The 25,484-nt window shown below is 37.8% G+C and overlaps 2 long non-coding RNA genes across 17 annotated transcripts; one reads left to right on the top strand and one right to left on the bottom strand.

Annotated features, from left to right (window-relative positions):
* Positions 1-1,427: 1,427 nt before the first annotated feature.
* On the bottom strand, positions 1,428-15,654 carry LOC122082875. 16 transcript variants are annotated; one of them, XR_006141436.1, is made up of 4 exons: positions 15,208-15,644; positions 14,722-14,782; positions 14,369-14,534; positions 1,428-14,221 (listed from the first exon to the last, which is right to left on the bottom strand). It is a non-coding gene; the product is annotated as an uncharacterized LOC122082875 (long non-coding RNA). The 16 variants fall into 16 exon arrangements; XR_006141437.1 differs by having other exon boundaries at positions 14,722-14,745; XR_006141431.1 differs by having other exon boundaries at positions 14,666-14,745; positions 14,932-15,642.
* A 1,223-nt stretch (positions 15,655-16,877) lies between these two features.
* Positions 16,878-18,247, top strand: LOC122081075. The gene is made up of 2 exons (XR_006140997.1): positions 16,878-17,011; positions 17,686-18,247. It is a non-coding gene; the product is annotated as an uncharacterized LOC122081075 (long non-coding RNA).
* The last annotated feature ends 7,237 nt before the right edge of the window (positions 18,248-25,484 follow it).

The following is a 25,484-nucleotide window of genomic DNA, read 5'->3' as shown; positions in this document are numbered from 1 at the left end:
GGTGCAATTGCCTAGATAACATCAGATCAGGAACTCCATTCACAGTAATAGAACTCAACGCTAAAAATTTCCCTAGGTCATCAGATATTTTCTTGACAACATTTTGAGTGGTACAACTCCCATTATCATGTCTACGTTGATTCCTTTCCCTCCATAGATGAAAAGGAATAAATACTAATAAGACTGACCAAGCAGGGCGTAGTTGAACAACATTGACTTTCCTCTTCCACCATGAAAAAAGCTCCTCTATTGAAGGAAAACTTCTCCATTGAACCTGAAAAAAATACAAGACCTCTTTCCATGCATTATTACTGAAATTGCAGTCAAGACCTCTCTCAACACCATTATATTGTTGTTCTTTTGCACGCCGGTATGTCTGAATGCAAGCCCATCCAAACTCCAATCTCTAGCTCTATCCCCAACAACGACACATGGCAAAGTGCTCTTTCCGGATGCAACAAAATATTGCTCCATCGTGGTGCTCTCTAGTATATCACTCTAACCGATGTTGCCTTTGCCGTCAATCGGGCATGTCAATTCATGCACTCTCTAACTAAGGAGCACTCACAGCAGTCTCCTCCTTTCCCATTCACCCAGTATTCAACTACATGCATTCACCAATGCCGACTGAGCTGGGAACTCTGATGACAAAAAATCAACTGGTGGCTAGGCCATCTTCCTTGGGCCTAACTTAATCACTTGGTCCTCTCGTAAGCAGAAGACCGTCACTCGCTCCTCCATTGATTCTGAGTACAAAGCTCTTGCGGATGCCTTTGTTGAGAATACTTGGCTCCAATCTCTGCTACGGGAGCTCAGGGTGCCCTTGTCTGCACCACCGATACATTGGTGTGATAACATTGACGCAACTTACCGTTATACTAACCTGTGTTCCATGCCTGCACTAAACATATTGAAATTGTTTTTTCATTTTGTGCGAGACAAAGTTACGAAACTGGAAATGCATGTTCATTTTATTTTTCAACTTGCCGGCATTATGACTAAAGGTCTTGTTACTGCACGTTTTCAATTCCTCCGGGACAAGCTACGCATTTGAGGAAACGAATCCTCACTTTGAGGGGGCGTATCAACCACAATAGGACTCTTGTTTCCCTTTTCGATTCTGATGCTCTCGACATAATTGCAGTACTTATGGGAACTTGGTATTATAGTAGGATTTAGACTCCTTCCTTGTTTGGGATATCTTGGGCATTACTCTTTGTAAAACTATATATATATATATATATATATATTTATATTCATTGTTGTGCGTACTCAAAAAAGTGTGAATAATTATTCTCTAAAACCTGTGTTCTGTTACAATTTGATATCCCCTATCGCACAGGTTTCTCTGCGACTACTTTTCAGTACCAAAATCTTTGCTAACTTGTTACTAAGATATAGGTTTTGGGAAAATCTGAGCCTAGATCTGATCATGAAGTTGATGCACAGAAAATTTGATTAAGCAAGAAATTGTTTCTTATACAACATTAATTGCTACCAATGGAAAACTTAACCAAGTCATCGGTATCACTAGAAGAAACTTCCTAATCCACAAGATTACTGTCAAATTTGTTAGCCAAAATTTTCACATAATCATAATATATTTGTTGAGTTCTTGTCCAATGTTGACAAGCTACGGTATCCAAGGACTGACGCAATCAAAACAAACCTGTTGTTCGTTGTGGCCATCACATTGGAGATTAGTTCCGCCATTGGTATGCTAATTAACTCGGATTGGGCATTTCAATCTACTAAGCGTTTGGCTCAAAGACGATATACTTGCGGAATCGGATAATAAAAAGAATAACACTTCCGGATTTCTTGGTGCCCGATGAGTGAACTCGGTTTAATCTGAGACAAAACACAAGGTTGTTATATGTAACCTATATAATTAAGGAAGTCCCTGACCATTTGCAATTTTTTATCTTCCAATAGCTCTGCAGCAAATCATACATGGCCGTTAAATTGAATGAAGCGAAGCGCCTGCACAGTATAGTACCAGTCATCTCTATGGTTTGCTTCGGTGGACTATTGATGATGTAAAATTTGATCAAAGCATTCTTATTTAGCACATCACTACCGATCTCTGCTACTATCATCCTCAGGCTCACTCTGACTCCGATGATCATCCTACAGTTCACAAAAAGAGAGAGAGACATGCAAGCTAGTGTCAGATTATATGGTTTATCTTGCAGTACTGTCAGTTTATGGTGCCCATTAATACTGGGGACATGACGAGTCGAGACACCGAGGCAGAAGCCATGAATTTCGTCCAAGAGAAAAAATCAGATCTGAAAACCAAACAACTTTATGATTTGTTAGTGCAAGTGAAATATATTCCACCTATGGAGTTCAGAGGTCCCACAAGCAAGTCCGTCCTATTGATGCATATAGGCTCACAGATCAGTTAAAGGCACTGGATTAGAAGTGGTAGATAATTAATTAGTTGTGTATTGGTGGAGATGCTATCACATAATTGCAGCTCACTGTGAAGAGCCAAATCATGCAAAACAACTCAAACAAGGTGGAGAACTTCTAACTCACATCTAGTTCCTTATGGCATATCTTAGTTGAACAAACTCATCCTTATCCACATGGTTTTCCTTCACCAAGTTATTAGTTTTGTCCAGGGCGACAAACCAAGTCGGCAGATTTGGCAGTATCAATAAAGTTCAAACACTTAGATATGAGTAACCACTTCCCCACTGGACAACTATAGGTTAGGTGTTCTCCTGGTTTGGGATTCCAAATATTGATCCTCATAATCTGAATAAACCAAGAAGACTTTCATGTTCCTTAGAAAATTTAAGGTAACGCAGATTGTCCAGAAACTTCCTCAAACCAAAAACCAGCAACAAATTTTCATTCCGCCCAAATATGCTTTAGTGTTCAATCAATATCAGCCAAAGAAAAATTCACTGGGGATGGGGGAATGAAAAGAATTTCCTAAGAAAGAAGTCAATCCAAAAATGACAGTTCGAGTGTGCAAGCAAACCAAATACAATTAAATGCATCCTCAAGATACAAAGATTGGACCTTTCACTCATCATAAGTCAAAGTGGGAACTTTTTTAGCACATCTCATGAAGTTCTAGAAATTTTTTTTTGTATTGCAGAGACCTAATTGAAGAAAGCAACATTGGTCCCGTCAAAGAGTAATTTATAAGTAGTCCAAGGGGGTGTGGGAATAATAACTTATAAGAATAATTTATTGTTTATGCAGAAATCCAAACTAATAAAACCCAATGTAATAATGCCTGCAACTGAAAGGCTGCATTTGGGTGCCATCAGGAATTCAATCATTTTAATTTTGGAAGCCAAAATAATTGAATAGATGAGAAAATGCTTCAAGATGGAACCATCAAAGAGACTTATTTCTAAATAATAATAGAAAGGTTTCACTACTTGAATTACCTTCCATATTCATGATATGTAAATGACTCACTATGATTACATCTTTTCGTGAAGATCAAGACACTGAGAAGCTGCAAAAGGCTAACAGAAATCGTTCCATTCCAAGAGATAACCAAAAGTAAGGTAGCAGGTTATTAACAGAGAAACTCTTTCAGCAGTTTAATTTAATTTATTTACTTCTAGAATACATAGTTTCTTGTGTCAAGTTGCCGATTTAGTTGCTTAACCTAATTAGATCCAAGGAATAAAAGACACCAGCTCCTAAAGGCTTGGAAACCCCCTTCATCAACAGATAAATAATATTCCATTCAGAGATTCATGTAATCAATCTTGACATTAGCAGTAAAGTGAAAGCAAGTCAAGATAAAAGTATATCTAATGCTTAAAAACAAAACCTAGAGACGATAGCAAGAGAAACCAACATGTGCACATAGGAATGTTTCAACTTTCAAACAGCAATGGATGATCGTGTCCGGTTCACAAAGTAGTCGACTATCCTCATGACTGACATTCATAGCAAGCATCATGAACCAATTGAGACATCCTGATTGCTGAACATTCAGATATCATAGTTCCGAACATATGTAATTTTGTTATGTAGACATCTAAGCTGCCAAAAGCATAAGTGATTGATGGAAAGAAGATGAAAGTTTTTGTTTAGTGTGGCCTTAATAGGATCATTGTAACCAACCCCCAAGAACTTGAGGTGTCGAAAATTTAAAAGCCATTGGATTAATCCAAAATATTGAAGATTTTTTTGGTAAACAAGAGTGTGAAGATTGAAACAGTAAGTTCATACACTACTAGATGTAGTAGCTCTTTTAATCAATAAGAAAATTTCCAAAATCTAGCATTGGTTACATAAAACTGTAAATCCATATTCCACCATTTTCAGATTGCTAACAAATGGTGGGTCCAGATCCCAAGAGGTATCAATGCTGGTAGAAACAAAAAAAGTTTGAAACACCAGTATGCAGTATTTACTACATTTCTCTTGGTGGGTATCGACCTACTTGATCATCAAAGTTCTAATATTTTCAATTCAAATAGGAGAAAAATAGAATATATTAAGCAGAAAGATAAGATACAGAAAGGAAAATGCTAACTTTTTTTGGGGTGGTTCCAAGACAAAAGGAGGCAGATTTATCGTTGAAGGCCTTCATGAATGAAAGTCATCCAGGTCTTCATCAATGACTTACGCCTTCTGGAAGATTCAAAACTGACCTTACGGTATGAGAACAATAGGGTTGCAGGGACATTCAATTTTAAAACCAACCCACGAAATTTTAAAAAGGAAAAAAGAAAGTAAATAGAAGAGTTTTCAGGCTTTGAATTTGGGGAGGACACTTTCCAAAACCAACCCCAACCATTATGAGAGAAAACTCAGCATAGGTGACCAAAATCTAAACCAAGTCACCAAAAGGTAGCCTAGGTAAACCAGATTCGCACATTGACTCACCACTTTCTGATGAACTTAGAGAAGAATGGCTCTATCGGAACTGCTGCGACATCGACTCTTTAGTCATACCACAATATAATCCAACCAATTATAATTAGAATAGAGTAGATAAATTTCAGTGGCCTAAAAAACTATAGAAATCCATATCACAGAAAAAACCTAAAATCTGAACAAGAAGCTTAATAAAATTTAACTTAATAACACGTGCATTATATTTGAGTAGATTACTCACCATTGCTGTAAGAACTGAAGCAAAACAAAAGAGAAGAAGCAGAAAGCAAAGCAAAACTCCAAAACGACATCACAACCTCCACCACATAACTCATTCGATAGAAAAAGTCCATCTTGAAACTCAAAAACCATGAAAGGAAGTGGCAAAACATCAGCCAAAGCTTTCAGCATCACATTGGAACGAAAAATCCACAGATTGCACAAGAAGAAGAAAAGGCTTTTTTTGTAACTGGAGAAACCTAGAAATGGACAAGAAATTAAATGAGGGAGAGATCCATAGATAGATTTGATTCCTAATGATAATAAGATAAAAATAGAAGAGATAGTTAATGTATATTGAAGTGATAAGATTCCTATAGTTTGGAGAGAAGGGTATTTATTAGGATATATATATATTGTCAAGTGGAAAGTCTAAGTGGATGGGAAAGATGGAAGGAGAGGGGGTCAGAGAGAGAGAGAGAGAGAGAGAGAGAGAGAGGTGCAAACCATGCATGGCTAGATATTATATATATTTTGTCAGGTGATAAGTTTAAGTGGTGCCAATCCTTGCTTCCATCTTTGAGGGAAAGATGGATGTGGAATTTTATTTGGATGGATGATGTGGAGACTACAAAGGCAGTGACTATCAAATAGGATCAGGTTTGTAAGCTTAGAGATGAAGGTGGCCTAGGAATCCCACGTCTTCGTGATGTTTACATGGCTCTACTATGCAAACAAGCTTTGAATATCAAGCTTGGAAGTTCAGCCATGAGTAGATTCTTCAGGGCTAGATATGTTGGAAAAGGACATGCAGTTAAGAAGAGATACAAATCATCTTCTTCTATTTGGCCTAGAATAAGAAGAACACAGGGGTTTGTCTCTAGCAAAAATATGGATTATGGGGAATGGAAAATCAATAAATTTCTAAAAGGACAGGTGTGTTGAGATTTCTCTATTAAGGAGAAGTCTGATATTGGGGTGGAATTTTTCAAAATTTTCATTAAAGATTGCAGACTTAATCTTAAATGGTCTTTCCCTAAGGTTGGATCCTCTTTCATGTGGAATGATTTACTACAATCGAAGAGGTGAGGCTTTCTCAATTTGATGTTGAAGATAGATGTGTATGGAGCTATACTACAAATGGAATTTTTTTCTACCTTCTCTGCATGGAACGAGATACGCAAGCGCAACCCAAAGGTTCCTTAGTTTTCAACTGTTTGGGGGGAAACATCTACAACCTCATCCATCAACATTTGGATGGCTGCTGGTGCATGGGAAGCTTCCTACAGACGATGTTATTAGTGCAAAGGGAATTCCCCTAGTCTCTATGTTTAGTCTATGTGGGAAGGTTGGAGAAACTATTCATCATATCTTTTTGGAGTGTAGCTTCTCAGTGGATGGTTAAGGTAAATTTCTTGAATGCTTTTAGTGTAGTCTAGGGCTGCCTAACCTCCATATTAGATCTTGTGCTATGGTGGAAGAGGAAGCACCAAATTCTTTCCGTGAAAGATCCATGGTTGGCGGGATTTATTCTTATGACTGATAACATTTGGAAAGAAAGGAATGGGAGGAGATTAGAAGGCAGGAATAGAGCCCTCAGTCAGATTTTAGCATAATAAGAAGAGATCTACAAGAGTGTAACCAAATCTGAAAGGTGTTATTCGAGTGCCTAGCGACCTTATATGTTGTCGTAAATTGGGATTACAAGGTATCCCTTGCCCAAGGAAAGCCATTCTTGAAGTCTACTGGTGTAGGCCAATTACAAATTGGGTGAAACTTAACGCAAACGGCTGCACTGTGGGAAATCCAGGTTGTGTTGGTCCGGGAGGGCTTCTTCACGATCGCAGGGCAATGTCTTGGAGGCCCATAGATCCTTCTTAGGATTTCACACCAACTATGTGGCTGAATTCAAAGGGCTAATGGAAGGTATCTTGAGAGAGAAAAATTGTAGGATGGAGTCACTCTGGATTGAATCTAACACTAAGGCAATAGTGAAGGCTTTGCAATCTAAAATTATTCCTTGGCTTGTGATGTAGGACTGGAGCGCTGTGACTTTGTATCTTACGTCAATTAATTGGAAGGTAGCATATTGTTTCAAGGAAGCTAATGTTGTGGTGGATTTCCTCAGTAAGGAAGCTGTTAAAACTAGTCTTTTAGTGTCTCCTTTTGTTTTTCCTTCTCATATCAGAGAGGAAATTCAAAGGGATGCTACTGCTAGTCTTAGATATCTTTTCTAGTTTGTCATTGTTGAGGGCCCGTGTTGAAGACAATGCTGAAGGTGGGGCTGCTCTCCAGCTTTTTGTGTTCGATGTATTTTGGATCTTTTTTCTATTTTTATTATAATTCTGATCTTTAGCGAAAAAAATTCGAAGTGGAGGGAAAAGATTGAAGGAGAAGATTTCGTCAAGTGATAGTCTTAACTGCAGAGCAAAGATAAAAGGAGAGGATGTTAGAGAGAGAGTTGTGTGGTTTCACGAGAGAGAGAGAGAGAGAGAGAGAGGATATGAAGCACATATAGTATTTAAACAAAAAAAAAAGGGTATAATAGTCAAAGAAAATATTAGCCATGAAGCATGAGTACATGCTTTTATATAATAGTATGATACATAAGATATATATATATATATATATAGAGAGAGAGAGAGAGAGAGAGAGAGAGATTTTAAAGTTTCTCCATTGCTTTTTTATTATCCTTATGTTGCTTTCTGTGATAAACAGACTTTCAATTCCAATTGCTTGGAAAGAATTTTTACTACCTTTTGTTTGTCAGTTGTAATGTTTATTGTAGTACCTTTTTGTTATTCAATTGGTCATTTCAGTAAAGGCAAAGGAAAAAGAATGTCCTACTCCTTGCCTTTGCAAGATCTTGAATTATATTATATGCCAACCCAAATCATAAATATTAAAATGCAAGCTCAATGTCCTAAGAGAAATAAAATATATGATTGACCCCATGCAGAAGGTCCTATTTGACTGATCCTACAAAACAAATTCTTTTAAGGCTTTGGGTTCAAGAAGCTACAGATGATATGTTGCAACTATAAGGCATGTTCAAGGAAACTACTAACCCCTTCCTCCATCTATTACATGATTCATCACTTAGTAGAGAGTGACCCCCTCCTTCGGCATTGCCATCAACAGGGTTCCTCCATTACTATATGTTAAATCTAAATCTAGACATAGATAAGATATCATTCATAATTTCATCAAATACATATTGAGGGAACTCCTCTTTGTAGCACTTTTTACAAGGTAATCTGCAATTGGATTAGCTTCCCTTTAGCAATGAGAAATCTTCCATGAAATAAAGGAGAGGAACTGCTGCAATGCCATCCAATCCTATTGAGCAAACCAAGGAATAGATTTTTATTGGACTGCAATCACAACCGCTACAGTTTCCCACTTCATGTCTCATTGCATGACGAATTCCTTCAAGCAGTCCTTTAAATTCTACATAGTAGTTAGTCTGAATTCCTAGATACTGCTTGAATGAAAAAATCACATTCCCATAATGATTGTGGAGCACTCCTGCTTCTCCTCTTCCAAAGTTCCCCATGGGGCTGCCATCCAAGTTTAGCTTCACCCGGTTAACCTAAGATTTACACCAATGAATTTCTAGAATTTTGCAAGCAGTGTTAGGAATCACCTTTATTTAGCTAGAAGATCAAAGAATTGTAATAAAAAATACTTAAAAAGGAAATTACATGAGATCACAAAAAGAGCCAGAAGGAGCCTCCACCTTCGGCATTGCCATCAGCAGAGGCTCACAACTGCTATCTGCAAAATCTAAAGAGAGGTCTTCCTACTTCATCGATAATGAGCTCCTTGGAAATGGAAGCAGGCAAGGACAATTTCAACCCCCGAGAAGCTAGACTTAGCTGCATCTTTTGCTAGAAAATCCGCAATTTGACTATGTAATCCGCCACCTTGGGGAAAAAACCTCTAAAAACATCTTCCCCAAGACCAGAAAAAGTACAAATTGAATTGGGACCCATCCAGATGTGCCTCCAAAAATCAATATTCTTCCCATCTCCCACAATCCACTTCTCATTTCTAGGAATCACCTGAAGACGCAGTTTCCTACAACATAGAAAGTCTGAAGTAGATCAACCAATTCCTTTCAGATTAAGGCTTGCATCCTTTAGGTCTCTCAAAACCCTAGCAAATATCACATTTGAGCCCATCCCCTTACCACCGAATCTTCTCTGTTTTCTTTCTTTCCAAATATTATCAGCGACCAGAATTAGGCCTACAACCCACGGATCCTTGATAGACAACCCTTTTCTTCCTCTTCCACCAAAACATCAACTCAGATAAAGAAGAATGACTCTTCCATTACAGACCAAAGCATTACAGGCCAAAGCAGTCAGGAAACCTCATCCAAACCTGCAGCGACACACTACATTCCAAAAAATATGGGAAAAAGACTCACTAGCCGCTTCACATAGGATACACCTTGAGGCTAATGGGATGCCCTTCCTGCATATGATATCATCTGTGGGCAATTCCTTATGAAATAGCCTCCACCCAAAGGTCGACTGCCGTGGAGTTAGGTGGTTTCCCCAAACAAAATCACACTATGGTACTTTGGGATTCCGACATCGTATTTCATTCCAAGTAGATTTTGTACTAAAGTCCCCTGAAGTCAAAAGGCTCCAAACACACTTATCCTCTATGTCTTCTATAGGGATCTTGATCTTAGAAGTAGAATTAAAAATATTCCGAAGAAAAAGAGAATTTATCTCAAGGAAACCCCACTTGTAGTTGTGAATGAAATCAGCTACCCTCCTCTTGGAAGAATTAAAAATTTGAGGATCAAGAGAAGACATCTCTTGAATAGAAGCCACCCCAATCTATCTATCTTTCCAACAGTCTATGGATTCACCATTGCCCACAATCCCCCTTTCTGTACTTGATGTGAAGCTCTACATCCTTTTAAAACCTGGCCAAAATGAAGAGGAATTGTAGCCCTTCTTGAAATCTCCACTTTTACTCACAAATCTTGCCTTAATAAGCCTACTAAAAGCTGAGTCCAACTGTTTCATATGCCACACTTGCTTGCAGAGAAGAGCTTTATTCACATCTCTTAATCGATGGATCCCTAGACCTCCTTCTTGCCTTAGCTTTCAAACCATGTGCCATTCTATTGTCACTCCTTTTTAAGCGTCAGAATCTCCTGTCCTGATAAAGCTTCACATCCATTGTTCCATGGTTTTCAAGAGAGAGCTAGGCCACCAATACACAGAGAAATTATGAGTGGGCATTTCATATATTACTGATCGAGCCAACTCCACCCTTACTACCATAGACAATAGATTTCCTTTCAACTTGCAATCCTCCCTTTAATTTTGTCCATCACTGGCAGCAAAGGCTCCCTTTTACTCTCCCTTTGAAAATTTCCACACCTAAGTATTTAGTGGAAAATTTACAAATGGAAATTCCAAGGGTATCCAAGATGATTTGTTTTCTTTCCAAGGCCATTCTTCCAAGGAAGAGCTTGCTCTTTTCTAGATTAATTTTCTACCCAAAAAATTGTTGGTTTTATTGCTAAAGATTTAGGGAATTTATTAAAAAAGGAAAAAAAAGAAAGTACAAATACTAGGAAATTTAATCCCCCACCTTCGGCATGGCCATCAGCAAAAGAAGAAAAATCCCAAAGTTACATAGAGCGAAATCTTGGACGAGAGATTGCATTAGAAGAAATTTCAGAGCTAATGTGAGCCGGGAAAGAAGCAAGGCAGCTAGAATTTCCAGACTTGACTGCATCTCTGGCAAGGTAGTCAGCCACAACATTTGCTTCTCGAAAATAGTGTGATCTCTTCCAGGTGATGGATGGTTGGTACTTTGTTAAAAAAAGTGTTTATATGTCTAACATACCTGATAGAGCCATTCAAGAAGATAAAAATATCATCTACAAATAACAGAAAACCCAGCATCTCCACTCCTCTTAGACCCTGAAGAGGCTGCAATTTCTTCTCTTGAATCATGGATCGAAGGCCCCTACACAAGAGTTCTTCTGCAAGGATGAACAAAATGAGTGATAGAGGATCATCTTGCCGAAGCCCTCTCTCTACTCCAAAGAAGCCAACAAGGCCCCCATTAAGTCTCACATAGCTTCTTATGACTGTGCTTTGATATGTATCTAGGTGTGGCTTTTACCGTTAAGAAATGCAATTCCTTCAGAAGTTAGCTTGCATTCTTTTCTACTTTGTATTCAAGATCAGAAGTATCCATAGATTCATATTTACTTCATGTTATTTCAACTTGAATACTATCTAACCAAGGCACTAATTCATTTGAAAGAACCTAAAGGGATATCAAATCCGCAAAAACTGACAGCAGATTCATATTTATAACCTAAATTCATTTGGAAGAACTTTTTACAAAGACATCCTTAAAATTATTGATTTTATCTTTTGAATCAATAAAATGAAAAATGTCATAAGAAGAGCCAATTCCATGGCTTTGATCAGTCTTGTGGACTGGGCCTTATTGATATGATGGTTCATGAGAAACCCATCTTGAATCTCATGAAACAATTTGCTTCAAATTTCGTCAATGTCAGACCATAGCTAGTATACTATTGTTAGTAGCTTGGGATATGTGAATTAAATGTTGAGAGTGGCTTTAAAAATTGTGGTTTCTTATAGTCTCCTTCCCACCATTACACATCAATTAGTGATGCAAACTTCAATCTTTCAAGTGATCAATGGTTATCAATGGAATGACTTCAACAGAGGGGTGGATTTGCAGCTCCCAAATTTTTTAAGACAAATGATTACTCCTTGATACACCCTTTTTTTCCCCTCTGAAGATCATTTGTATTAAATCTTCCTGACATCTTTCTTCAGTATTTGATGCAAAGATGAGGATGCAAATCACTCTAATCTCAGCCAAAGTAATGACTTATGGTGGTCACTCGCACCGCAATATGATTCATTCTCAATTTCCAACCAACAGGACCAACTAGTTTTCCCAAAAACTATCTTAAACATTGATTACAACCCCCCCCCTCCCAAAAGCATTTTGTTAACTGTTATTGAATCCCTATAACATTGTTTTAGGTGAATAAATAAATATATTAAAACCCAGGGAGTAGAAACTAAATACAAGAGAATTGAATAGGAAAGAACAACAACAAAACCAAACAACAAGGCTAAACCTCACCAAACCCCAGAAACCTCGGTCCAAGACCCTAATCCAACAACCAACCAAAGCCAAAGGGTAAAGGGATTAGGGGACCAAAGGATAGGAGAGAGAGGGGGGAGGCAAAGAGGGAGGCGAGAGGAGAATAGCGAAGAGGCACATCCCAGGAAGAAGCCAAAAACCTGTTCCGCTCATTATGTCACTACTAAGGGAATTGAGAGAGACGAACTTCTACCTGAACTCAAAACTAATTGAGTTCCAAACCTGCCAATATGACTGGGAAGAGCTGGACCATCTTCTCAAATTCCTTTCCACCAAATATGGTAGATCGCGGCACTGAAGGCAATCCTACCAACAGCTTCACAAACTGATTCACCACCAAAATGGGAGAGAATCCATTTTCCCTTAGTTACGCGCTTCACCCCCCCCCCCCCCTCTTTCCCCCAATGTTTTTGAATCACAAACTCATTTCCATTCTGAAATATAAAACCACCTCTTCAGGTTCTTTAGTTTCAAGAGGATGTTAATATGTAATTTTTCTGTTTTGTCCACAGACATTGGAAATCTCAAGTATATCTTTTCCGCTCTACATTGATTCACAAGTAATGCAAAACATCAAATTCCACATTGAAGGATGATAGTACACCAAAAGAGAAAATGGATGTTACTTGATCATGTGGGATAGCTTGTTAGATGGTCTACAACCCATTTTTTTTTTTCTCTGATGAATATCATTTTTTTTTGGGTGATCTACAACTATTGATTACATTATTTGGAAATGTTGACATCATTAATTAAATTAACTATCAGATGATTGAGTACCATATAGTAGATTATTTCAGACATGATATCACTTTTACGTTTCCTCCTTATCGTCCTATCTTAGGAGTAATGATATATATATATATATATATATAATATATATATTTTTTAATGGTGGTAAACTGTTTGGAATAGGTTTCGAAGGTTAATGTTTTGTGATAGTCTACTAAGTGTGTCAGTTTTACAAATTTTCAAATATTCTAGTGGGAGAACCCCAGCCATTGGCCTAACTTAATAGGTCTATAAAAAGAACATTAGATCCATAAGGAATAGATGAGCTTTTTTTTTTTTTTTTTTTTTTTTTTTTTTCTTCTTGCTAAGAATCAGCAATAGAATATTAAATATGAAATAATATAGCACAAGGAATGAGAGAAAATCCATTGAGTCACCTCTCCATCTTGGGCATGGCCGTGAGAGGCACAAACAAACAACAGATTAGCTCACTAATGCAATTAGAAAGGAAAAAAATTATTGATCTTTAGGGTTGAACCAACACCAATTTCTGGAACCTGGCTGATTCATTTCAGTCTCCATGAATGGAGTCATACCAAATCCACATATTGGTTATTATCACAAGATAATCAGTGGAATATAGTTATTATTATTGACCAGTCTGGCCATTTCAATTTTCTGCAAGTGTACCATCTGGGTCAAGGCATCCTAAATTATTTGCCTTCTATAAGAAATGGGTAACTCATAAATTTAGTGCAGTTGCAATGGGGATTCTAAAATTACAGTTAACATGCATATATCCCTATTTTCTTTCAATTGTTAATTGTGATAAAGATGCTAACGCCAAACAAGCTATCCAACTTTCAAACCTCTATTGTTAAATTTGTTGCAACCTAATCATAATAGAAACTCAATTTAGAAACAGGTATACCAAATAGGAGGAAGTTTTCCTCCATGGAATGTTCACAACACCATCCTAGGGTTCACAAATCCCTATAGGGTTTTAGTATGTTCTCCAAAATAGCCACTCAATACCTTCTCTTCCGAAGCCCCACAGTCAAGGGATCAGTCAAGGGATTCCCCTTCACCGTGGCTTAAGCCCTGCAGTCGCCTGCTTTCTTCAGCTGCCATTAAAGGATAACAAAGCTAAGAAGCACTGGTGACCAGCCAAAGTTATGATTCTGAAATCATGAAATTCCATGTTCATGGGTTGGTAAACCTAGCGATTGCATGACAAGAAAATATTAACTTGACAAGTATTAAGAACAGAAGAAGCTACTACTAACTCAGTACTTTTAAGATAAAAAGTAAACCCTTCTTAAAATGGAAGAGAAACATCAGCTCAAAGTGTGTTACAAGATCTGACCTTTTGGATAGGTTTCCCAGTTGTAGAAGAATCTATCATCGTCACTGAAGAAGAGAAGCTTCCTTCGTTGACAACGGCGAAGCAAAAGAGATTTTCCAAGAAAGAAAGGACGAGAATGAATGGAGCTTCTTCTGCTTCTGGAAAAACACCATTTTGCACCTAGATTCTGCTCGAAAAGAAATCAATAAAGCCAAAGAAAGAAAAAATAAAATAAAATAAAATAAAAGGTAAAGGAAAGAGACGAAAGTTATGAAGTGAGGAGGTCGAGGGGTTGGGAAGAAAATCGAGATATCGTACATTGATTATGATTTGTTCCGTTAAATCCGACCATTAATAACCGGAGATAGGCGTACCTTCCAAGTGCCAACTGAACTCTTCTGTTAATAGTAGAGGAACATCAAAAGTCACGCTCTCCTTTGAAACAAATTAAGGGAACACATCAACAATAAAAATTTTTTTTTTTTTAAGTATGATACTATTACTGTATCTCTAAATTTAAATTAGGAAATGGAAGAGAAAAAATAAATAAATAAATAAAACTTTTCTTGCCAATTAGCCAATACACATTATTTTCTTCTTCTCTTCTTTGCTTCAGATAAGGTTTGCAGAGTCTGCTTGATACGGCGTTTCATATCTGTTTAATAATAGCCATTTGTTTCTCTTTTTTCGCATGAAGAGAGACAGAGAGAAGGAAAACCAATTTTTATGGGGAAGTGTATCAGATGATCAGAGTGAGGAGTGAGGAGAGGAAGGATAGGATAGAGAGAAAGGTGAGAGAATCCGGCAATAGTGGGAAGCTGACGGAAAGAGAAGTGAGCACCCACAAAACAAAGGCATACCTCTTATGCAATTCCCAGTGTGTGCTCACTCTCTTCTGTCAGTCTCTTCTTCTCAGTTCTCAACCCCCCACCTCTCTCCTCTTTTCTCACTCCCTACTCCAGGAAACCCAGATGGGTTTTATGTTTTCCCAATATGGAAATTGGGTATTGTCACCAAAATGGAGTATCAGTAAAGTCAGATCTGAAACCAGCACGACACAAAGAGATAGAGAGAGAGAGAGAGAGATATGACGCCGGCCACTACGTCCACCAGCCCAAATAGACACTCGTCGGTCGTCACAACGTTTTAAGTAGAGTCGGAAGATTAGGGTTAGTGTAGAACAGTTGAGAAAGATAGGTATAGGTAGGGCTCTTGTAGGGATTCTGACGGTTCTCCTGATCGTCCATCATTCAGGTCGGCCTATAGTTATTTGGGCGATCCTGTATATTTAGATGAAGATCCAATGCTTAGAAAAGGAACATGACAGACAAAGCACTGACAAAAATGCAATAAATGAGGCATCAAAAATCGTTGAATCTTCGCTCGAACATGTGGACAAAATCTAGCTGATGAACGTTTAGAAGAGGAGTTGGATCGCTATTGTAGAACAAATGAGAAAGATGGGTATAGGTAGGGTTACTGTAGGGGCATCACGGTAATACGGAACCAATACCACAAAACCTTCTCAAGTCCGTAGCCTCTTTTTTTTATTTTTTATTATTTTTTTATTGTTTGCATAGTTGTATTTGTTTATACCAAAAAACATAGATGTATTTGTTATTTTAAAAAATAAATAAATAAATAAAAGGTTATTCTCTTAAAAATAAAAAATAAAACGATAATTCTAATCTGTATCTCTTCATAAAAACACACGTGCCAGTGGCACATACTTGTCGGTGATGAGAGAGAGAGCGCGAATCCAAACATAAAAATGCTTTTACCTAAAAAATTCAAAAAACAGAGATTAACGTGTCTAGGACAACAAAACATGGATGGTTTGGGATGCGTCAGAATCAATCTAATACCCAACTTTGCCCAATATACATATCGGATGGCTGGAAGGATTTAAGGGTGTGTGCTTTTAGGATACGAATTGAAAAAGGGTCGATCTATGTGAAATGGGATTGGAGAATACAGTAAGATAGGGATACCAAATTCGTTGAGATTAAGATATGTGTCAAGAATGAAGTATAATGAGTATTCAAAAAGTAGAGTGCATGGCCGATCCATGTGTGCGACTGTAAGACATACACGTAGGCACCCAAAGAACATGGTTCAGTCGCTGTCTATCTCTGATTTGTCGACTGGACCGGAGCGTTATTTGACAATAGAGGGTGTAATAGCCGTCAGATGGTAACGGTGGACCTCACCTCAGCGGGTGCTAACGATCTGGGTTGCCGTGCCTATGGGACTGCGTCAAACGGGGAGATAGGATAAAAATCGCCTCCTTCACCCTTTTCCCTACCCTATTTTCTTTATTATCTTATTTTATTGGGAAAATTACATCCCCTACACTATAGTTTGTCAAAATTACGTGTGGATCCAAGAGTTTGAACGAATTACGCCCCCTCCCATGAAGCTGACACTGTGAGTATTGTGTTTAATTTCAAACATGAAAAGACTTGAATACCCTTTTATTAATGTAAGTCTTTTGTTGAGAGGATCATTATACCCTTTAGGAGAAATACTCATTAAAATGAGAAGTGTTCTCAAAACAGATAACCATTGGAGAAGGTGAACACCGAGAACCTCTGCAAATTGGCCGCAACAACCATTCCAGGTGAAGAAGCTCTGTCTCCGATCTATTCATGTCGACAAACCTAGGTAAGCTATCATTAAACCGAAATTGCTCGTGTGTATCCCTTTCTTTGTGTGTGTATGCTCTTTCTGTGTTCTGAAATATTGTGTGTTGGGGATGAACCTAGGGTTTGGGCATTTGATAATATGTGATTTTTGGTTGCTTGCTTCTTTTAAGCTTATGAATAAAGCATTAAGCTTATGATGAGGAATGTATAAAACCCAGGTAAGCGAACATTAAACCGAATCTAAGCGTCAGTATGCCCTTTCTCTGTGTGTGTAAGCCCTTTCTCTGTTATGAAATCTGATGTGTTGGGGATGAACCTAGGGTTTGGGCATTTGATAATATGTGATTTGTGCTTGCTTGTTTCTTTTAAGCTTATGAATAGAGCATTAAGCTTATAATGAGTCAGGCTAGATGGATTCTTACATAAGGAGGAATTGCCTTGAAAAATGCATCGGAGAGTTTGATGATAGGCTTCTCTTTAACACCTGTAACAGGTAGCTCTATAAACAAATAGTTATGGACATTTGTTTGTTTTATTCAAACTAAGCACAGTTTTTTCATTGGCAGCATATGCACACTTTGAAGTTTAGGATTTTGATATCTATTGTATAAAATTTTGGGATTATTTCTGAGATGCAATGGTTGGGATTATTTTTTTTATATCTAATTGAGTTTAAACTTTTGGATATTGCAGATACGATGTCTACTTACAATGTAACTTCCATGAACCAAGTTAATGGTATAAGATATGTTAATGTTACATGCAAATATCACAGAAGAGCTGTAGTTAAGGTATTAGAGTCTAAAGAAAACCCCAATAGACTCTTCTACTATACATGTCCAGAGATTGTACAGGAGAAGAAATGTTGTTATTTTGCTTAGAGTGAGCCAGTAAATGTGATAGCAGTCAAAATTGCACCTTCAAACAACCCAAACCCTCATGATCATCAAACAACTCAAGCCCTCACGAGTTTCAACAGTTGGAGGATGAGATGCGTAGTATGAAGATAAGATTGAAGTGGGTGGAGAGATTCAATGAAAATTTGAAGTTGCTTGGACAAGTAGTTTTATGTTTTGTGGTTGTTCTATTGGTTGTAATGGTTGTAAAAGTTTAAAAGTCTTCGTTAAGATGTTTCTTTAGGATTTTGATATCAATGTACCTAGTCCAGAACTCTTTGATATTTGGCATGGTTGGGATGGTTGAAGAAATGTGTAGTTGAAACCACTATGGTAATTAGAATGTTATCTTGTTTCTACCATTGCTCTTTTCATGCATATATGTTAAGTAAGTTGCAAATATCTGAAAATACCTGATTTAGAAAATTGAAAAAAAAAATGAAAAATTGGACAGTATTTCCCCTATAATACTAAAATATTAAAAATACTTGATTTAGAAATCCATCATATACAATCTTATAGATTCAAAATCATAAACTCCAAAATGAAATTTCCAACATCACAACTCCATCACATATCAAAAGTTTTCTACATTACATGATTCAAGTTCCAAAGATCCCCATGACTCCATATCAAAAGTTTTTCCCATCACATGGTTCAAGTTTCAAACATCACCATGACTCAGTACATCCATTGCTCAAATTACATAATGATTCCCAAAAAAAAAAGTGAATCTCCAAGTCTCCACCTTCCTCTATCACCATCTCCTACTTCTTGCTTGCTTTCCTCTTCCCCCACTTTTCTGTCATCTTCCTTTTAAGTCTTGCTTGTACTGAATCACCAACATCAGTCATTGTAGAAACCTGTGACCTAGTAACCATTTGGGACAAGCTTGCATCTTTTTGGTCATCATTGTCCCTTCTTCTTTCCTTTAAAAAAAAATACAACATCAGCATTAGTGCATATTATAGGTATAAAAAAATGCAAGAAAATGATAATGTGATATACCTTCCCATAAATACTTCTTCAACAAGAGATTGTTGTATTTTCCCTTGAAATTCATGTAGATGTGTCTACTACAATTTCATATGTGAGCATTGGGAAAGATATCGTGGATGACATCTGCCAGTCCCTATGAAACACACAATTCAAGCAATTAAATACTGATCATTCACCAAAAATAATAAATAAATAAATAAATAATCCTAATACTATCTTCAAGGAATGGAATGGTGTCATTTTGGCCGTCTGACATAAATGTCAAAGAAGTGTTATCATCAGTAATTCCCAGTGCTTCATATAAACATTCAAGGAAAAATCTCCAACTTGCTTTATTTTCAATTTCCACCACTCCATAGGCAATTGGTAACACCTCGTTGTTCCCATCAACAGCTATGGTTAATAATAAAACACCACTATACTTGCCCTTCAAGTGGCAACCATCAATTCCTGAGAATGGTCTACAACCATTCACAAAATCTTCCTTATGGAAGCAAACAATCAACCCCTGGAATATTGGTGATGCACACATGTCATTTCTGTGCTCATAATTGAGTATAAAAATACTTCCTGGGTTCCTATGCAGTATTAGCCTACCATATGCAAGTAAAAAAGAGTATGACTTCGAGTGACTACCTTCATTTTTTTTCCAATGCAATTTTCTGAGCTCTATAAAATTTTATATATGGAACATCACAATTGACCCCATAGTTCTTGCATAGTATAGCAGCCATAGCATCATAATCCAGCCCAGGGTTAGCCCGTAGCTTAGATTCAAGTTTCTCAACTATCCAATATGAGATAATATGCTTATGACCAAACTGTCATGTACACGTGTGGTTTGGGTTCAGGGTCTTCAATAAGAATGCAATCCCATGATCAGTTGGTGAGGCATGAACTCTCCATGTACAACGCTTGGTTGCACACCTTGCTGTGACCCTTGCCTTCTCATTTCTTTCAAATATAAGCTCAAAAATGTGACAGATAGCAAACTTTTTAAGCTTAATTCTGAACTCTTCCACATCAAGATAAATTACTCTAACATTAAAGTTACTATTGTCACTATCATCATGGCAAATTATTGGCTCAAAATCATGTGGATCATATGCATCTGGCTCATAATCATCTAGCTCGTCATGGCTGCCTACATCCTTCTCATGCTCACTACCTACATCCTTCTCATGCTCACACTTTACATCATTGTCTTTATCAGAATCTTCAAGCTCACTGTCACTATTACTCAATTCACCATGATCTGCTGAATCATAAACAAAATCAGCATCATTATTATCTGAATCATCTAAAGATATGATGTCAGACACATCAGCTCCCTTACCCTTGCTCCCAGAAATAGGTCCCTCACTTGACTGTTGCCTAACAGGATCAGGATCTACAGGCTCTTTAATTTCCTTACTTGCTTTATGATTACAGTGCCTAGTCCTCTTTGTAGTGGGTGAAGAACCTTGAGAGTTATCACTTGCATAAGCATTTGATGGAGACAATGTAGTAGCCTTTGCAACATGTGAACTACTCTCAAAATTACCACTAGAACTCCCTGTTGAATTATATCTTGTCATATCTAACAAATCAAAAGTCCCTCCACTAGCCATTCCATAATATGTGCTCCTAGCACTAGCATTGTGTTCAAGGCTTGCACTCCACTTACACTTGAACTTCCTGTATACGTGCTACGGGCCGTTGCATTGGAACCCGCTCTAACAATAGCTGCTTTGCCCCATTTCTTCTCATGTTCTGGTATCTATAACCATCACCATCACCATCACCATCACCATCCATTCTATAACAATGTCCATGTAAAGTACTATCCCTTGTGATAAAAATATCATGTCATATAGCATGCCCACATTAAACAACCAATTAAACTACTTTCAGCTAACAAACGAACTGAGAGGAAATTTTAGCCAAATAAAAATATCTTGTCCTAATCTATGCTCACAAATTAAGAATTCTATCTTTATGTAATTTTAACCTTACATTTCCTATTCTGTATAGATCTAACCTTGATGCAGGGAGGACCTGCAACTTGAACAAAAAAAAAAAAAAAAAAAACAAAACTAAGAGAGAAGCTAAAGCAATTAGTATGTGTCTGTTCACCAGTCTTAAGAGGTTCACTGAGCTTCAAAGGAGAGCACATATTTTCTGCAGAGAAGTAATAAAATTCCAAATGTCTCTCTCCTAGATTATTTCTTAATGATTTTGTTCAGAGCTACAGTATTGTGGAGTTGCATAATCTTATTGAAATTAGAATCAAATAGAGCATGTTCACTTGTTATAGAACCATGAAACCAGATCTGGTAACACTTCTAATTGAAAATGATTACCTTGCTGAACCATTCTTATAGATTCTTGTTCACAATCAAATCTATCTGAACTAAATCTAGTATCATAGCCAACATTCAAAAAAGATCTTTCAATAAGTAAAATCAGGGAAGCAACAAGTCAGAACCTTAACCAAAACCAAAACCCTAGGCCTACAATATAATGAGGGATATATGGCAGAAAGCAAGGTATCAATAGATTCATTATAGACTAAAACTCAATAATATGTTCACTTGAATCGAAAGCAAGGTATATATGAAGATATGCATAGAGTTTCCTTTTTCTCTTTATAAATTTGAAGATACATAGGGTCCTCTTACCAATTCAGAGGGAAATTGCAGCAAGAACCCAGTTGATCGAACCTTCCGTGAGGTTCACGAAGATGCCATCGTCATTCAGAGGTGCCGTCGTCTTCACGAAGATGCTGTCGTCTTCTCACAGTGGATGACTGAGAGCGCGATTTGTAGTTAGGGCTTGGATGAAGACAATGAGATTGAAAGAGGGAAAGGGCTTGGATGAAGACGATGAGAGTGAAAGAGGGAAAGGGCTTGGATGAAGAAGATGACAGTGAATAATGATTCTCATTATGTTTTATTTTTATTTTTTGCAAAAAAGATATTCAGCCACATTAATACATATAGTAAGGGTGTAAATTTCAAACTAAAACCAAATACTGAATCCGAAATTGAGCCAAATTAATTGGACCGAACCGAACTGAACCGAATTAATTCGATTCAAATTCAATTTGAGTATATGAGTATGGACCTCGGTTCGGCTCAGTTTCTGTTTAGGTTGTAAGAACCATAGGTTCTAACCAAAACCGAACCAAATTGCTCTTAAAACCAAAAAAATGAAAAAAACCCTAGTATCGTTAAGATAGATTTTTTTAGGTGGTAAGTGTTTTTTGCAATTTATCATCACATATTTACATGCTAAGATAATTTTGGAGTTAGCAATGGCCATAAGGCCCATAACTTGAGCCCATTATGGCCTTTGGTCTATCACAGTTATGATCCAAAAGTGGAACCGTTTTCATAACCGAATTAAAACTGCATATTAGAACCGAATTGGAATCGAAACTGAACTGAGCCGAATTGAATCAGCTTCAGTATTTAATACGGAACCGAGTTGGTTCTAGTCCACTTTATCATCATTTGGAACCGAACTGAAATCGAACCAAATACCTAGAACCAAAACTAATTGGCACCCTTGCATACACACACAATTTTTAGATATATAGTTAAAACCAAAGAGAGGAATATGACCATACAGTTCTACCAAAAAAGAGAATATAACCATATTATCTTACATACTATTACAAGATCTTCGTGATTATGGACAAAACCAATAGATTCTCTACCGATAAAGTTGTAAAAATGGCTTATAACACAAATGGATACATAAATATATCCTTGGAAGCAAAAGAAGGCTTATTCCCCACACCTCGAATATTCCAACAGAGGAGATTCAAAAACTAGTGGTTTTTGAACCCACTTGGCCCATGGACCTCCGTCACTATTCGAGATTCAAAAACTAGTGGTTTTTGAACCCACATGGCCCATGGACCTCCGTCCCTTTTCCTTAAGTGCCACTACTTTTAACAATAGACCCTTTAGAGTTCCTTCAATCCTTTCACCCACACCGATACTAAAGGTCTTTCAGTTCTTCCATTAGCTTACCTCTATGACCTGGTGTATACCATTTTCATAAGAACATCTATGGTCTTCCCCAAAGCCTCCAGAACCCGTAGCCTTTTCATTATGTAAACTTTCAGTTGATCTAGCACTAGAGATCACGATTCGCGATCGTGGGATGGGAGTCAAAATCACCTCAACCTCACCCTCCTCTGAATCCAAGGAATATATCATCAGAGCATTCGATCACGTCTTCTTGCCTCTCTTCTGCAATGCCATCCATAATGGGCTCAAAATGCTTACCTCTTCTCGTTTCCATAGTCATCTGGGCCTACTGGCCTACGTGAATAGGGCAAAGCAAGGCCCGCGTGCTTGGTTTCCCCCTCCAGATGTGCCTCTTGCAACGCAAGTTCAAGATAGGTTCTTGCCACTACTGTTTTTGTGCAACCAACCGTGTCACCATCCACTTTCAAGAATCTCCACATCGTACCAGCCACTAGAGGAAATAATTTCCCTGATAAACATTCACAGGCAGATTTGGGAATAAAATCCATAAAGGAATGATCGAGGGTTCGGTCCCAACCCTAAACGTCCTTGTCCACTTCAAGAACCGAAAAAAGAAAGCCCATGATGAATATTTTCTCCTTTAGCCGAACTCTAATATGTTCGATTAACAAACCTGAATAGAAGATGTCTTGGATCAAGACTTGATATCACCACATCACCCACTAGATAAAAGTATGATTGCAAGAAACTCTTCACATCAAATATTAACGGGCGTCCATATGAACACTTGGCGATCAATGCATTTGGGAAAGGAATTTTATAACGGGCAATTTCTTCTTGGGAGAAAAACACAACAGGCAATCCGAGATGAAATGAAGGAGACTTTAATGGAACTGCAAGAAGGCTGAAATGAACATGAATTGGCCACCATCGCGGCATAAATGCCCCCTCACAGTGCAGCAGGCGCCATGAATAAGGTAGGGTGAGGAGGACATTCCTCCTTAAAGGGGGGGAGGATTGGCCATAACACCGGCAAAAGTGATAACTCAGTCTTAGCGTAGTAAGAGTTATATTTGGAGAGTGTATAGATAAAAGCTATACCAGTTGTAGGGACCTTCTATATCCCGATCGGTGGGAGATTTCCCTTCTTTTTAGGGAAGATTAAGAGTCCTTTTAGGTGTCTTTTCCTGATTGGGAAAGATATGTTGAGGTTACAAATTCGATTAAGAGTGGATCTCTTTACAGTGAATGAGTTGTTTCCTTTACCAAGGACTCCTCGAGCACTGGTAGCTTGGTTGCTTGGTTACAGACCTACAGATGTGGGTTTGATGGTGGCCAATCCTTGAGTTGGACCTGGGTTCCTTCTTTGATCCCTAAGATTGGTTTGGCCCTATCCCATCTCTCCCAGCCTTCCATGTGACATGCTAGTATTGGTGAGTATATTTATAGTATAACATTGTCGATAGAGTACTATGAGTTAGCAGAGTAGTATAGATGGTAGAATGCCATGGTAATTGTCAACACAATACAGTCTAAGTCAGCAAAGCAACACAAATGGAAGAGTGACATGGCACTTATCGGTAGGCAGCATTAGATGAGAGCTATAGTGTACAGTTGGTGCAATGACAACTTTTGGACACGTGGTAACATGTTAAGGTTGTGGCAGATAATTGATGAGGGTACAACATGATGGTGGGACAATGCTAGGAAAAAAATGTAGATAATGATATGATATGTGTTAGTGGGCCCTACAATGCTCAAAGGGTTTTGTAATGTCCCATAGTGCTTGATGAAGTGTATAGGATGCCGTAGAGGTAATAGGGGAACCTCAATCATTATATAACATTAGGAATAGTGAGTAAACCCTATAGGGTTACTTTGGTTGATTAAAATGTGGCAGATACTATGGCATGAGGATGTCGACGTAAAGGGCATTATAGCGCTCGTATTGGTGAGTAGCATCACTAGGGGTATTTTGCTAATTTTTATATACTCACAACGGCATGAGGTGGCAAAATGTGATGATGTCGCAATGTTCGGTCATCTGATGAAATGGCAGGGCTCAAAGCTGTGTCAAGGTTTATATTCTTTTTCCCTAGAAATCAGAATATAGTATAAAAAGAATGAGAAAGAAAATAATTACAAAGCCCAAAGGCTACACCGCAGGAAAAACAGGAAGAGATCTTGAGAACACCAAACGCACCTTCAGCATTTTCATCAGCAGGAGGAGAGCTCAAAGAACTCAACCTGGAAAATAGAAAAATACACTAGGAAAATCTGAACCTAGGGCACTTGAGAGCATCCCTCTCTAGCTCCATCTAAATTAAAGCCGGCCAGATCACAATAGGATTAGATGTATTTTGCATCGCAACAGTTTTAGCAAGATAATCCACGATTGGGTTTGCTTCACCAAAGCAGCGTGTAATTTTCCACTCCACTACCATCAAATAACTGGAAAGAGACCTCCATCTTTGGAAAACAAACCAAGGGACAACACCTCCAATGAGAAGATTCACCACAGTCACTAAATCACATTCTACCCAAAGTTTCGAGATTATGAGTAATTTTGCATGTTCAAGACCCGAAATAACCACGTAGAATTCTGCCTCAAAGTTTA

Source organism: Macadamia integrifolia, chromosome 6, assembly GCF_013358625.1.
Source record: "Macadamia integrifolia cultivar HAES 741 chromosome 6, SCU_Mint_v3, whole genome shotgun sequence".
Classification (NCBI taxonomy): domain Eukaryota; kingdom Viridiplantae; phylum Streptophyta; class Magnoliopsida; order Proteales; family Proteaceae; genus Macadamia; species Macadamia integrifolia.
Note: the sequence above shows the minus strand (reverse complement) of the source record. Positions and strands in the feature narration are given on the sequence as shown.